The sequence below is a fragment of the Myotis brandtii genome, unplaced genomic scaffold (assembly GCF_000412655.1).
Source record: "Myotis brandtii unplaced genomic scaffold, ASM41265v1 scaffold326, whole genome shotgun sequence".
NCBI lineage: Eukaryota > Metazoa > Chordata > Mammalia > Chiroptera > Vespertilionidae > Myotis > Myotis brandtii.
In genome coordinates, this window is record NW_005362534.1 from 1,024,443 (window position 1) to 1,041,292 (window position 16,850).

General features: G+C 42.1%; 1 protein-coding gene across 7 annotated transcripts in view; it reads right to left on the reverse strand.

The window, feature by feature from the left end:
* Positions 1–16,850, reverse strand: part of SH3KBP1 (SH3-domain kinase binding protein 1) — a 274,936-nt gene that overhangs the window by 10,918 nt on the left and 247,168 nt on the right. The window lies entirely within an intron of this gene.

The following is a 16,850-nucleotide window of genomic DNA, read 5'->3' on the forward strand; positions in this document are numbered from 1 at the left end:
TGAGGTATGACAACATTCTTGGACACGTGAATGCTGGTCATAGTTACAAAAGACAAGAGACGGCAGGCTCCTCCTCTGGTTGTGCTGCAGTACTCTGGCCATCAGCTCTCACCTTAACGTTAGACCATAAACTCCCTATAGATGGAGAGCAAGCTTCTACTTCTTCAGATAATTCACAGAGGTTGGCACCATTCTCTTTCTAGAGGCATCAGTCAATAAAGGCATCATCTTATTTGGTCATTAGCATGTTCATTCATTTACTCCATTATGATTGAGCAACTAGTACATGCCACACACACACACACACACACCACACACACTCAGCTCAATACCAAGAATACACCAGTGAATATGGTGGGCACGAGCCTGCCCTCAGGAACCTCACATCTCTGTGACTAATGTCTCAGATGAATGTAGAATCATTCAGCCAGATCATTACTGTACCTGGCATGTGACCAGGAGGAAGGCCTCTGCCTTGATTTTGTCACCCTCTTCAACAAATGATCAGATCAAGTTGTTACCTGGATCTACAGAGTTTGGGGGATTTACAAATGAAGTGTAGACGTGTATGTGATGCACAAAGGAAAGGCTGGCAGAAAGGGGCCAACCCTGAGACCCATTATTGCTTGTGACTAGGGCAACACCATCTCTTCCTGACAAAAGTACTGTTTCATATACTATGTTAGGCACTGCCTTCCAAAACCATTCCCCATTCTCCCTTTAACACAGTTTAGTTTTGTTTCAGGACAGTGTGCCAGCCCCTGGGCTGAAACATGTTTAGTCTAAGTCAATCATGCTCCTTGTTGCCTGCAATTGGTCTGGAGGTAGACATGTAGCCCAATTTGGGTCACAGAAATAAAGGGAAATCTACTAAGAGACTCTGAGAAAGACATTACCTCTCTGGCTGGAAAGTGCCAACTGAGTGGAAGGCCATTTGTGCTGTTGCCTTTCTTCTTTCCTGTTTGGGATGTTGTTATGAATGGATAGGATGTGTAGGGTTGTGGCAGTCATCTTATGACCATGAGGGGAGGTATGGCCAATGCTCTTGGAGATTATAAGGATGGCAGAGAGAAAAATTGAAATATCTTGGGTGACCAACAAGCCCAATGAGCCACCCACCAACCCTGGAATAATCTAGTGCCCAGACTTTCCATGTGACATTAATTACCCTCTGTTATTTTAGCCAATTTTAATTAGATATTCTTTATTTGTAACTGAAAGCATCCTAACCCATAACTGAAAATCTGCTGGTTCAGGAGAGAAAAGATAAAAAATTTTTTTTAAATATATATTTTTATTGCTTAAATTATTACAAAGAGTATTACATGTTTCTCCTTTTTTTCCCCCATAAAAATTATGTATGTTTTCAATCAGAAAGAACATATGCACCCCTACGTTCATAGCAGCACAATTTACAACAGCTAAGATTTGGAAACAGCCTAAGTGCCCATCAGCAGATGAGTGTATTAGAAAACTGTGATACATCTACACAATGGAATACTATGTTGCTGCAAAAAAAGAAAGAACTCTTACCATTTACAACAGCATAGATGGACCTGGAGAGCATTATGCTAAGCGAAATAAGCCAGTCAGAGACGGTAAGTATCACACGATCTCACTCATTTGTAGAATATAATGATCAATATAAACTGAATAAGAAAAATAGATCCAGAGAGATAGAAGCATTGAACAGACTGATAAAAATTATGTATGTTTTCAATCAGAAAGAACATATGCACCCCTACGTTCATAGCAGCACAATTTACAACAGCTAAGATTTGGAAACAGCCTAAGTGCCCATCAGGGGGTGTGTAAGCCAGGGCTGGGGGGTGGAGGCAGGCTGGGAGAGGACAATGGGGGGTGCAGAAGGGGACATATGTAATACTTTCAACAATAAAGAATTTTTAAAAAGTATGTGTGTTTTTCCCCTCCTTATTTTGGAGAGCTCTCTTTTATTGATGGTTATGATAAGTGAGCCGGCTGTGTGATGGCTTTATTCTATTAATGAGCAGGCAGGTGTTGTCTGCAAATTATTTCCCTTAGTGGAATATGCAAAACCAAGCACACGTCACTGATCAGTACAAACCATTACATTACACCAGGGATTATATGAAGTGACTTTATGCTAGCACCTGGTAAATGAATAACCAGTCAATGAACTTATTTTATTTTATCAGAGCAAGGCAAATATAACCAAAGGCTAACTATCTGCAGAGACAGCATAAAGAAAAATATCGGTGGTGCTCAGAGACCAAAGGAGGAGCCAATCAGCACCCAGCACCAGAGTGAGGCTCCTAAAAAGGGTCCCACCTCGCAAGCCAGCTCAGTAGGGCTCAGGGATGGGCCAAGACCTCCACTGCTAGGTGGGCCTCTCCAGAGCCAGTTCACTGCTCTGACCCTCTCAGGGGCCTTCCCTTTAAGAAAATCTTATTTTCCTAAAAGTCCCCCTCCTGACTACACCCCAGGACTCCTTTACTAACTCCACGTTGTCTGAAAAGGAAATTCCTCATTACACACTTGGATTGAGTGCAAAAGCTACCATCTGACATTATCATTCCCTCAATTTTTTTAAAGTCACCTTTTCTCTGATTATAAAAGTATATTTTTTTACTTTTACTCAATGTATAATTTTTAAAAAACACATAAAATTGTAATAACAAAAGAAAGTCAATTATAATCTTACCACACTGGGACAACTACTATTAGCAGGTATATTACCCTCCGGGCTTTTTCTATAAATAGTCTAGTTCACACTATAAGTAGTATTGCATCTGTTTATTTCATTAACATAACATGCCACAACTCTAAATTTTTTTCATAAATATTTTGATTGCTGTATAATCTACTGCATGGCAATTCATGTTTTATTGACTCAATCCCCTATTATTGGATGATTCATTTCCATATCATTCCCCACTCCAATTTTTTTAAATTATAGAAACGTGTCCACCAACATCCTTGCGTACACTGTATACAATGTGTTTAGCAGGTTCTCTATGCAGCTTCCAAACAGGGAGTAGGAAATAAGGCCCAGGTTAGGGAGGTCTGCTCATGGGGGGCAGCTGGTTACAGAGGACAGGGGCCACAAAGACTGCAGAGGAAGCCTGAGAGAAAGGAGAGAGGACACAGAACTGAGGAGCAAATGCTGAGCAGGCAGCCATGGGAGGTGAAGGAGAGGGTTGATAATGGTTCCAGCAAACAAGGTGCTGCTGGGGGCCTTGGCTGTGTGCTACCAGGGGCTGAGAGGGACCACCTATATTATGGCTCTGTCCAGGAAATGGAAGCAAGCTCTGGAGGCAAAATCTGAGCAGAGTGAAGCCATTACAGAACAATTAAAGGCTAAGTGACTCTGGGTCTCCACCTTAGCTGCACAGTGGAACCACCTGGACAAGTAAAAAGACTTGACTCATGCCGGGACCCCATGCTGGGGACTGACTGAATTTGTCTGGGGTAAAGGCTGGGCAGGGGTAGGGTTTCAATCTCCCCAGGTGATATGAGCATGCAGGCAAGTAAAGAAGGGGAGGGAGGGATAAGTAAGGACTTGACCAAGCAGAGAGAGGAGAGTGAGCTGGGGTAGGGGCCATCAGGTAAGTGATGGGGTGTTCCAGGGCCCAGTGAGTAGAGAGACTTCAGGGCAGGTGAGTTATCAGGAGTAAGACGCAATACTGGGCTGGGCAGTGCAGACCCGTTTGCGGGGAGGGGGCAATAAGGGGCCAGAGCAGTCGATCAAAGTGGTAACCAAAGGCTTGGGCATTGGTGACAGGTCAGAAACACTGCAGCTGAAGTGAGAAGGAGGCTGATGAGGTGACCCAGCATACAGAGTTAGATGGGAGAGGGGTGTGGGGAGCATGTGGAATGGCCCCAGGTCCCCTTCAGATGGACTCTGTACATGCACTGGTGTGCAGGAATAGACAAGTTCATGCCCAGGAAGCATCTGCTAGAATCCAGAGAGGACTCCATCCATCTTTGCTCCCCACCCACCCTCCTAAAATAATTAAGCCCCCTGGGAGTTGCAGGTTTGATGGTGTGTGAGATGGTGGTCTGTCATAAATCATACTTTCAAAATGACTCAGAGGTGGGTGTCTGTTTCCCACACTTAGACTGCGAGCCCCAGGAGGGCAGGAACTTATCTTTGAGCTCTCAATGTCTAGCACATTCCTGGAGAAAACGTGCTTAATATTCTGCAAATGAAGGAACATGTGAACAACTCAACAAGCCAATGAATGCATAAACTATGCTCAAGAAAAAACTCTGATTCTAGGAGTGCAGCTTACAGAAGTGACTGCTAGTGGGATGTGAGGAGGCAGCTTCAGGGTGGAAGGCAGCATTCTGTGCCACGGCTGCTTGGCTGGCCCATTTCATTTTACTGGCTGAGGTCTGCACTAAAAAGACCCACACATGCTGAAGCCTGGCTACACTCAGCCAGCGTCTCCCGACAGATGGCCAAGAAGACTGCCTCATCTGTCACTCAAAAGGGTCAGAGTCCGACGGGGGGGGAGGGGCTTTTCACTTCTTCATGCATATTCAGCTACGTTGAACTTTCTTTAGTTTGAGCTTTTAAAAAGCACTTTTTGAAACAACAATAAAAAACTTCCAGAAAAAAAAAGGACACACCAAGTATGAGGTCACTTGCTGAAATAGGGACCTCAGACCCTGAATTGCAACGCACTTCTGCTTTCTGACAGTGAAGGGGGAAACTCTTCAGCACTGTAACCTAAGTTTTCGGTGGCACAGAGCACGCTCTCATGACTGTGATCATGGTAGCTGAGATTCAGGCAGAATTTCCATGACTAACCCATTGTGGTGCGAAGAAAATGTCGCAATTTCCATGGTGGTTTTGAAATGAATCAGGCTGAAATTTGATATGAGCTTTCTCAGCCTGGCTGGGAATTTTTCCTCTTAATAAAAATATAGTTTTAATGCCTATAAGTCAATCCAAATCTATTGAGCTGGCAAATGGAATGGTGGGTATTTTTTTAAAAGCCAGTTTCATAAGGATGAGAGGTTCTTGGTTTTTGTGATACTTGGAAAATGAGCCCTCTGCAGACATACGGGGATAATTCATGTTGGACACAGAGTTGGCTTGGAAAGGCCTCTGATTCTTCATGCCACATGGAATTGCCCATTTTCCATGAATTTCAGTCACACCCTATTTAGTTCAATTAGAAAATGTGGACTCATTTTCCACGGATAGGAGGGATTTTATGAGTGACCACAGGTGACCTAAAGCACATCCATTGAAAACACAGAGAAGAAAAAGTCAGAAGTATGAGACAAGCCAGCTGTCACCAAAATAACTATTTGCAAGCTCTTAAATGGCTCTGTTTATTCATTGCGGCTCACTGCTCTGGACTCGAGAAAGCCCTGGAATGGAAGTTTCCTTCCTTTGAAACCTGGCAACATCACTATCTCCCATTATCTCTGGAAGCCATCCCTCCTTCCGCATGCTCCTGTCAAGGATCACTAAAGTGGTGGAACTTCTCACCTGGAAACGCTATAATAGATTTCTCACTCTAAGCCCCATACCACTCCATAGGCTGCCACCAGAGATGTTAAAGTATAGATCTGAGTGTGTCCCTTCAATGCTTGAAGTTCTTCCCACGTGTCCATGAAATCCCAGTGCCTTAGAGCCAGTCCCTCCTCCCTCTCTGTCCCTCAGCCAACTTTGTCCCCTCTCCTCTCCTCCCTTCCACTGGGGCCATCAAGGCTTGGCTGAGGCAACTGGGATCTTTTCCAAGAAGCCAGATTGCACCCTAAAGTCTGGCTTGGTTGCTCCCCTAGTCACCCATCACTCCAATCTCAGCATTTAGCACCCTGAACTGACATTCTTTGTTGACTTATCTATCTCCCACATGAGCCAGGGAAAACACTGTGGCTGTTATCTCTGTTTGTCCCGGGCCTAACATCATTCCTGGCTTGAGGTGAGTGTTCAATTAATGATCAATGAATAAATTAACAAACAACCTTTCTGAGCTTCAGTTTTTCTACCAGAAAAAAAGAGAATGATCTTAGCTATCAGCTTTGAAGAGTTATTCTTTTGTAAATGAGAGATTATGTGAAAACTCTTTCAAATCACACAGACAGAATTTTGTTTTCATACACCATTGATGGAATTGTGGGATTAGGAGACAGAGATCTAATAGTAAGGCTAAAACCTTAATGAAAAAAACACACATACTTTTTAAACATTAAGATTTAAGATATGAGTAAACTCTAAACCCGCAGGGCTGCAGGGAGGAAATCTCACCCTGCACGTAAATCATGTGACTAGTGGTGGAACATCTGTGCAGACTACAAAGATATGCCCATAATTGGGGGTCAAATGAACACCTGTGTTAGCTGACTCACCAACGAAAAAATTCTCATTTGAGCAATCATCAGCTTCTGCAGGAAAATAAGCCCTCCAAAATGTGTAAGGATATAGCAGATCAGTTGTTGTGTTTTCATTTACAATCCAGGAGTGATGTTTGCAAGATGCAAGCTGCTGAGAGTAAACAGGTTTGAGCTACTGTTCAGCCACTCTACTACTCCATCTTTCACACATGTGTGCTCATGTAATCCTCCCCAAAACCCACGCTCTGTAGGTGCTGCTCTATTCCATAAAGGGAGAGAGGGAAGGTCAGAGGTTAGATCATTTGCTCAAGGTCACACTCACAAAGTGACAGGGCCCACATTCCAATTCAGATCTGTGGAATTCTTTCCACTACAGAGCACTGGACAGACAGCAGGAACACTTGATCTTACTTTCCTCATTCAACCAATGGTGAATTCTGAGATTTGTTTCTACATCAAGAACAACAAAATATACTAAAAAAAAGTAATTTTCTTTGGTGAAGAAATCACTGTATGCTTTGATAACAAACTGCCTTTTTCTATTTTATTCAAATGTGCTTTAAAAGGACAGAAAAAGAGGCTGACTTCTTTAAGGAAATCTCTGGCAAGAAATGGAAGGAGTTAGTTAACTGAGAATGTTTGGCTATTCAGTTCAAAGTAATGTTTGCATGGAAACGTAAGGCACTGGGATATCATGGGAACTTGGGAAGAACTTCAAGCAGTGAAGGGACATACTCAGATCTGTACTTTAATATCCCTGGTGGCAGCCTTTGGAGTGGAATACGGCTTAGAATGAGAAATCTATTACAAGAATAAGAGAGGGATATTAGGAGTTTATTTATTCATCCACTTAATCAAACATTTATTAAATATCTATTGCATGCCAGGCATAGTGATAATTTTGAGAATGCAAGTAATCACTCTAAATCAGCGCTATCCATTAAAACTTGGCTGTGGTGATAAGAACCTACTATATCTATACTATCCGATATGGTAGCCACTAGTCCAGCCGTGGGCAAACTACGGCCCGCGGGCCGGATCCGGCCCGTTTGAAATGAATAAAACTAAAAAAAAAAAAGACCGTACCCTTTTATGTAATGATGTTTACTTTGAATTTATATTAGTTCACACAAACACTCCATCCATGCTTTTGTTCCGGCCCTCCGGTCCAGTTTAAGAACCCATTGTGGCCCTCGAGTCAAAAAGTTTGCCCACCCCTGCACTAGTCCCATGTGGCTAATGAGTGCACGGACTATGGCTAAGGGTGATTACTGAAATTAAATTAAATTAAATTTAAATAGTCACTTGTGGCTAGTGGCAACAAAGATCTCTATCATGACCCAACATCATGGTATTTCTTCTCATTCATGTTCAGTCCATTCACTGAAGGCATATTTACTGAGTGAGAACTATGAGCCAGTCTCCAGGCTAGGCATGGGGGGGGATATAGGGATAGACAAAATAGCAATGGTCCCTGCTTCATGAAGCTTCGAGCCCCCTGAGAAAGAGAAACACTCTCCCTCTCCCTCTCCCTCTCTCTCTCTCTCTCTCTCTCTCTCTCTCTCTCTCGCAAATTCTGCTAGCTACTATGAAAGCAAGGTAAAAAGATGAAATTAGCAATGATAGCATGGGGACCAAATTTAGATCAGGAGAAGGGTGCATATGTCTTACTGAAGTCTAGCACTGAGGAGAGGTAAAGTGCTTCATGTGAATCAATAATAAGCCATGTTAAGTGGGGAAAAGCAACTCGTCACATTTTCATGCCTTTAAAAACTGTTCAACATAGGCCCAACTTGCTAGGCAAAAAGATTTAATAAAAGTGTATTTCTTTTACTGGAAATAGTAGTTCTCAGGAACCTTGCACAACATTTTTGAGATACCATTTGGCAATACCTATTGCCAAAGGTAAATGTGTAAACCTTCACATATTCCACTTCTACAAATTAACCTGTAGAAATGTTTATCTAAGTGTAGAATGATATACTTATGAGGCCAGCGGTCTTCAGACTGTTTTGCCAGTGTACCTTCTAAAATGATTTTGAAAACCCATGTATCCCCTCACATATCTTACGTTGACATCTAAAATTTTGTATAAGTTTAGTCACAAAGGATATACTTTGCTATAATCTAAATATTGATATTTTAAAACATAACTTTATTGTTCTCTTAAATACATTCAATATGTATTTGAATACTACAGCAATGTAACAACTACCATCATTAATTTAAAAAGGTCATGAATAGCCCTAACTGGTTTGGTTCAGTGGATAGAGCGTCAGCCTGCGGACTGAAGGGTCCCAGGTTCGATTCTGGTCAAGGGCATGTACCTTGGTTGCGGGCACATCCCCGGTGGGGAGTGTGCAGGAGGCAGCTGGTCGATGTTTCTCTCTCATTGATGTTTCTAACTCTCTATCTCTCTCCCTTCCTCTCTGTAAAAAATCAATAAAATATGCTTAAAAATAGTTAAAATAAAAAGGGTCATGAATAAGCTTTTCTTTAACAGTTGAAAATTTTGCATCATTCCTTTCCCCTTCATACCACACATCTTGATAATTTATAAGCATAAAACATAGAATTTTATTGGGTCCCCCCCCAGATACTTCATGCATATTGGATGATTATTACTTAGCACAAAAATGACATGGTTTGGTACCAATTCTATTCCTATTTTTCATTTTATAGTTGTAAGTGCCAAGAAACTTTGTTCACATAAATAGAGGTAGATGGAAATGTAAAAAATTTTATCACAAAGTCAGTCGGTTCTTTGAAGTCCTTTCAAATTATATATCAAAACTCAGAGAGTGGTCTAGAGTCATCAAGAACTATTTTTAACAATCCATCAACGTACAGCTCAGTAGAGATTTTTTTCAATTTTGCTAGAAGCAATGAATTGGAAACCAACTGACTTGTAAATGGATTTTTTGTCCAGTTGATAGAGTCACTCAGTTTCTCAATTCCAACACCAATCTTAGAACTGTCTCTTAGTTTGCACCAGGGGTTTTTATACCCCTGGACTGGACAAGAAATTGGCTATGCCATATAAAATAGGAGAGGGCAACTGGAAAAGGGGAACAGGAAAAGGAGAAACAGGATGACACCAGGGCTCTCAAGAGATAAGTTTGAAGAAAGAACACATAAGAAGATGAGCACTATGTGTAGTCTGAGAAGTTTCCATGGCCCCCTAAGGTACAAGTAATCCCATTCTCAGATTCCTGTCTTAGGCTCCTCTTTGCGCACTGCTTCTAGAGAACTGATTATGGTAGAATCATACAATAGAATATTACTTAGCCTTTAAAAGTATAAGTTTGATCTATGTGACTTACATGGAAAGATGTTAAGCATGCATTACTTAGTAAAAAAATAATGAATCAGAACCGTATATATAACATGATCACATTAAAAAATTCATCCATTTCTAAAAGTATGTGTAACAAATGAACAGTAATTATGTCAGGGAGAGATTGAGATACTAGGGGACTGTACTTTCTAGCTTCCTGGGTTCTTTTATTTTTTTAAAGTAAGCACCCAATCCCTTTGTAATTGGGGGGCATTAGTATATGAATGATCAAAACATATACTCGCCCTGACTGGTTTGGCTCAGTGGATAGAGCGTCGGCCTGCGGACTGAAGGGTCCCAGGTTCGATTCCAGTCAAGGGCATGTACCTTGGTTGCGGGCACATCCCCAGTAGTGGGTGTGCAGGAGGCAGCTGATCGATGTTTCTCTCTCATCGATGTTTCTAGCTCTCTATCCCTCTCCCTTCCTCTCTGTAAAAAATCAATAAAATATATATTTAAAAAACATATACTAACATATACATGGGAGAAACTCTTTAAAATAAAGACACCAATGAGTAGAATAGGTATGAAATGATTGATTCCAGATGTAGCTATCAAAATCTTAGCCAGCTGGTTTATGTTATGTGTTTAAGAACTTTCCTAATTTCCAATAATAGTATTCATGGTAAGAATGAAGGTTTATGCCTGGTGCTTCTCTCTATTTGAGCTGCAGCTATACCAACTATCAGACAGAAAGTGCCTGTTTTGTGTCAGCCACATCACATCATTATGTCTCAATTTTACAGCAACCCTCTAAGGTAAGTGGGCATTACTAACCCTGTCATATATAAGAGGAAAGTGGATCTCAATGTCACTCATCTGAGAATTTGCAAAGCTAGGATTCAAATCCAAAAGTGCTTACCTAAGGAGCATGGTTTATCCAATACACTGCACCTTTTCCTCGATGAACCTGTGGGATTATGTTGACTCTCTATAAGGGTTTGCTCTAGGAACTCAAATTTATTTAGGATGACAAACATCCTACACCTTTACATTTCTCTGTAATAATTTGGGTAAAAAGATCATGACAAGTTCTTTTAAAGGCAAATTAATAATTTTAAAACTTTATAAAATTTATGCCATAACTATTATACCCATAACTGTTAATAACCTAGACTTGCATATGGCCAGCAAATCTTTTGTTTTAATCCTCACCTGAGGATATTTTTCCATTGATTTTTAAAGAATGTGAAAGAGAGAGGGAAAGGCAGAGAGAAATATCAATGTGGGAAAAACACATCGACTGACTGCCTCCTGCATGCACCTGACCAGGGCCTGGGCTGGGGAGGAGCCTGTAACCGAGGTATGTGCCCTTGACTGAATTGAACCTGGGACCCTTCAGTCCACAGGCCGACACTCTATCCACTGAGCCAAACTGGCTAAGGTGGCCAGCAAATCTTTTATAAGCAAAAATCTTTAGGCCAAAGAAAGCCTAGATGAGACCTCAGAAAGGGACAAATGATCAATTCTAGGTTAAAGGAACTAATAGAACTAAAGGAATTGAGGTAAAGAGACAAATAAAAGAATAAGCTATTTCATCTTAAAGAGGATTCAGAGGTTACCAAAAGAGCAGTTTTCTCAATGTCCAGACAACTCAGCTAAAAGAAACAGATTCAGAGAAATAAGGCTGAGAGTTTGACCCGAGCCCCTTTGATCATTTTATCCAAGCCTCTGGTTTAAAGATGAAAAACCAAAATCGAAAGGGGTGTGAGGCAGGTCCAATGGTCTGATGTAGGGGGATATGCAACCGGGCTGAGGGTCAGTTTTCTTTTAGTGAGCAAGTCACACAGGGCATTCCATCTTAGTCAATGCACTCTACTTAGACAAAGGAAGAGCAGTCCGACACAAAATTTTAATGCACGTGTGAAACAACATCCTAATGTCCAGAATTACACAAAAGCCCATATTTATGCTGAGTAAAAAATCTGAGGAGGAGATACCACCAGTGCCCTTTTCACTGCATGCAAGGAGGGTAGTGCCTCCCAAACTGCTAGAAGGGCTGGTGGGCCCCATTCTCCAGCCCCGGGGGAAACAGAGGACAGAGGTACAAAGTAATTAAAATGCTCTTAAAACTCTGACATTCCATGAGTCATTTTTAAAAAATCACAAGCAACTGTATCTCTATAAAAAAGGTAATCTAATTGTACATATCTGGGTGGTGAGTTTTTGCCAGAGCTTCAACACCCGCCTCTCTCTGGGGCCTTTTGTATGCCCTCCCACTGACATTTCTCCTCCCCCCCTCATCTCTGCAGACAAGCGCCTGACCTGTGGTTTTCAAATGCCACCTCATGAACTGGTATGCATGCGTCCATGATAAAGTTATCGCCAGTCATAAGGAGAAAAAGAAGGCCAACATCGTGAGTCTCCCAGTAAGCTAAATCTGTTCATTTAAAAAAACTTGGAGATTATATCCCTTCTACCAGGTGATGGCATTCATATTTTTGTTTTGTTTTTTAAATATATTTTTATTGATTTTAGAGAGAGAGAGGAAGGGAGAGGGAGAGAGAAACATCGATAAGAGAGAGAAACATCAACATCAATTGGCTGCCTCCTGCACACCCCCTACCGGGGATTGAGCCTGCAACTGCAACCGGGGCATGTGAACCGCCGACATCTTGGTGCATGGGCAATGCTAAACCACTGAGGCACACTGGACGAGCGATGGCAATCATTTTTTAAAATGTGTTTAATTAGTGAAATAAAAATCAGCACTCCCTCACATTAAAAGCCTATTTTGTTTGGTAGATGATTCTATGAAATTCCAAAGATTGTGAACAACCTCAGGGAGAGATGGTTCAGGCCACAGGGGATAAAGAGCATCACTGCAGGTTGCCTTGTAACTAAATAAAGAGACTTCTTTTGGTTCTAAATCTGGCCCTTACACCTCATCCTTAGCTTGTCACCACCAGATCTAATAACCTTCTAGTGGGTCTCACCAACCTCACTCTTCAAGTGCTCATCACTTTTCTCATTCAGTGAATCAAAGGTAGCAAGAGGCTGAGAAGGCCAAGGCCTCTCCAGTGGTCAGCAAACTGCAGCTTGCGAGCCACATGCGGTTCTTTGGCCCCTTGAGTGTGGCTCTTCCACAAAATACCACGTGCGGGCGTGCATGTACAGTGCGATTGAAACTTCGTGGCCCATGCGCAGAAGTCGGTATTTTGTGGAAGAGCCACACTCAAGGGGCCAAAGAGCCTCATGTGGCTTGCGAGCCACAGTTTGCCAACCACTGCTCTAGACCATACCTTAAACAAAAGTATATGGCTAGAGAAAGAGGTTGATAATTCAGCTTTCCTACTTAATAATGTGTAGTTTGTTTATTATGCTTTTAGTATGGCTAAGGGGCACTTGAGCATGGTTTTCTGGCAGGTGGTATAGCCCCCTGGATATTTCCAAGTCAAATGGAAGCCATAATTGGGCCCTGCCAATCTGTGAGCCACAGGCAGTGGGCAGAGGGGGTACTGCAGGCCAAATAAATGCCATGTGCAATCAGAGCTGAACATCACCTGTTCTCTTCTTGCCTCCACATTTATTCCCTAGCTCAGAGGCCTCAGCTGAGCACACTGTGAATGTAACAAGTACTATATAGATAAGTCCCTTTGCTGTGCATAGCTTACTTTAACCCCTCTACATTTGTATGCTCGAAGCTACTAGTATAAATGGTCTCAGCATGTAGCAAAAGCAGAAATGCCCAAGTCATTGGGCTGAAGGAAGAATTCGAGGGCCCTGACCACAGAGAGGCAGGAGACCAAAATCCCAGGGGAGCATATGCTGCCTCTGCACACAGGTAAGCTTCTGGGCTGGACCACTAATGCACATGACTACTGAGTACTGTGAACCTCTCCAAGCCAAGGGCTGTCTGAACTGAGCTTGCTACACACCTGAATGTCCCTCCACTCCTTTCACCTGTCAGTTACTTTTCCTCTGAGCAGGCTAATAGCTGTAGGTGGCTCAGGCAGCATGGCACTGTTCATTTTTTGTGATTGAGAATAATTCACACCTTCAAATACTCTCATGAGGCTATGCAACATTTGTTACCATCTCCTCACTTTGATTTATTTAATGTCCACCTGTGTTTCTATAGTATTCATGAGACTTTTGCTACTGACACGTTGAATGTTTGTTACTTTTGTGCTTATTGGATGTGATGGGGTAAAAGATGTGTATGGAACCCATCAAAACTAAGTACAAACCCAGCCAATGCGATGGACTGCCAAATGCCAGGACTGCCCTAAGGGGGACCAAGCAGGCAGAGGTGAGCACTTCGGTTTTGGTGTGGGCCAATGTTTCTGCGAAGGTCTGTTAGTGGACACCCCCGGTTTACATCTGGGATCAGACTCTTGGGAATACTGGGGATAGGCCTTGCCACCAGCCCATCTCCTTGAGGTTTGTGAGCTGATTTTGAATCCAGTGCTGGTTGCCAGCTTGAGCTCATTTACTCAGCGCAAACCTAGGCTTTGAGCCCTAAGAGTCTTAGGTGAAAAGTCAGGAACCAGGGCAGAGGCACTGCAGGGAGAGGTCCAGGCATAGAACCTGTTCTGAATTAACAGGAGTCAAGAAGTTCAATCTGTTTCACTTCCTTGGTATAAAGCACTTACTTGACTAAGCACAATCTCTTTTGCTTTTTGTCAGCATGCTTGAGAAATGTATATTGCTTCTCAAATATCCTGATAGAAAGTGAAGTCTGATCATGATTTGTGTCCCTGAATAGGGTCCAGAGTGGCACATGTACACACACACACACACACACACACACACACACACACTTCACAGCCTCATCCACAGACTTGACCCTGACATAACAGAGATCACATCTTCCTCTTTTCTGCATGGGTAATGTCAGCCACATTCTTGATCCCCAAGGCCGTGTCTGAAGGTCACTGGTAAAGAGACACTGTAGGAGTGAGCCGTGGCCCTTGCATGTAAGTTCTCTCATGTCAGAGCAGCTAGCCCCAAGAGAGCTGAGAGGCACAGCTCACTCACACACACAGTCAGCCAGCAGTCCATCTGGAACACTCCAAATGTCACTCCTGGAGGTTCTTTAAGACAGGCAGGACACAGTATATGTTGTCCTATTAAACCCGAGAATTCACTTTAACTGACCTGAAATGCTATAAGGATCAAAGGGGAAATTTAAAATATAAAAAAGGACAGGAAAACCAATAGCTCAAAGCCAGAGATCTAAGTCTTCCCTGCAAATCTGTCCAAAGACTCCAAGAAATGATTTCTTATGGGAAAAGGCAAAAGTGTCAAAATAACTTTTGAATTCAATCACTTGTTTATAGAGATTTGGTGTCATAACAAAAATTTTGTGGTAATAGTCACTATTAAATGGCTTCATATATATCATGAAAAGCTTCAGTATACAGAGCACAAATTTATAATATAGCATTAATTAAATTTCATGTTTATTGTCTTTTTATTTAATACTCACTTAAACACTAAATATTAAATCTTGGGAGTATCTAATCCCAAATATAAAAATCCTCCCATGTAAAAATCAGACTCAAATCATATCATTTTTTTCTAGAGCAAGTGATTTGCCATAAGCCTGAGGAAGAGTACTCTCTCAAAGGTCATGGAGACTTTCTTGGTTGATATTCAATTACTTCAAATATACTTACTTTTTTGTATATAAAGTCATCAGTTGCAAAAAACTCTGAAACTATTTCAAATTGTGTTTTATAGAGATTCTCAGGAAATGAGATGGGCCATAAGCCTGCACTTGAGGGGACACTGTCCTTGGCCCAGCAGTTCCCAATTCACCATCAGATTCTTGACACCAGCCAGGCTTTCTCAATCTTGGTGCTGTTGACATTTAGGGCCAGATTGGTCCTTATTTTGGGGTTGTCCTGTGCACTGTGGAATGTTTAGTAGTGTCCTTGGTTTCTACCCACTAGATGCCAGTAGATCCCACCAGAAACTAAGTATGAACCAGAAATATAAATTTTTATTGAGTTTAGAGAGAGAGAGGGAGAAACATCAATTTGTTGTTCCACTTATTTATGCATTCATTGATTGATTCTTTTCTGTGCCCTGACCCAGATCAAACGTGTAACCTTGGCATGTCTGGACAATGTTTGAACCAACTGAGCTACCTGGCCAGGGCTACAAAGTTTTCTTAAATTGAGGCCCAGCTGGCCCAGCCGGTGTGGCTCAGTGACTGACGTCAACCTATGAACCAGGAGGTTATGGTTCGAAATATTTCTGTGCCAACCAGAAATATCTCCAGATATCATCAAACCTCATCTGGGGAGAGTGGTTGAGAACTGCTGATGCAGACCAACTTCATGCACTGAAATATCTGGCCCAGGGGTCAGGGAGACCTGGGTTCAAATCAAACTCTGCTACTCACTATCCCGTTAACCTTGCCCAAATTACCTGGCTTTCTTTATCCCCAGCCCCTTCCCTATGAAAATGAGGGCTGGTGATGATGAGAATACTCAAAACATACAAGATGTCTAGGTGGCACCCCAGTCACTGTTAGTTCCTTCTTTCCTTCCCCTTGCTCGCTCTGGCTGCTATTATTTCACCCCCTATAATCTCAGGAAGATAGGAGAAGGCAGATGAAGAAAGGGAGCATACACTTGTAACTGTACTGGAGGAATGGTTCTCACACTAGGACATTACATACACAGCTACATTCTTCAGAAGCAACTATCTGCAAATTGTACCTAAAAGAGGAATCAGGATTATAAAGATATATTCTACTTACAAATATTCTTAGAAAACACTCCTAAGTATTCCAAACATTTTGTGAATATTCTATAACTACAGCTGTAATCATACTTATCAATGTCCAGCTGGATCTCAATTAAAAAAATACTTTTATTGATTTCAGAGAGGAAAGCAGAGGGAGAGATAGAAACATCAATGACGAGAATCATTGATCCACTGCCTCCTACATGCCCCCCACTGGGGATCAAGTCCGAAATCTGGGCAGTGCCCTGATCAGGGGAATCGAACCATAACCTCCTGGTTCATAGGTTGACGTCAGTCACTGAGCCACACCGGCTGGGCCAGCTGGGCCTCAATTTAAGAAAACTTTGTAGCCCTGGCCAGGTAGCTCAGTTGGTTCAAACATTGTCCAGACATGCCAAGGTTACACGTTTGATCTGGGTCAGGGCACAGAAAAGAATCAATCAATGAATGCATAAATAAGTGGAACAACAAATTGATGTTT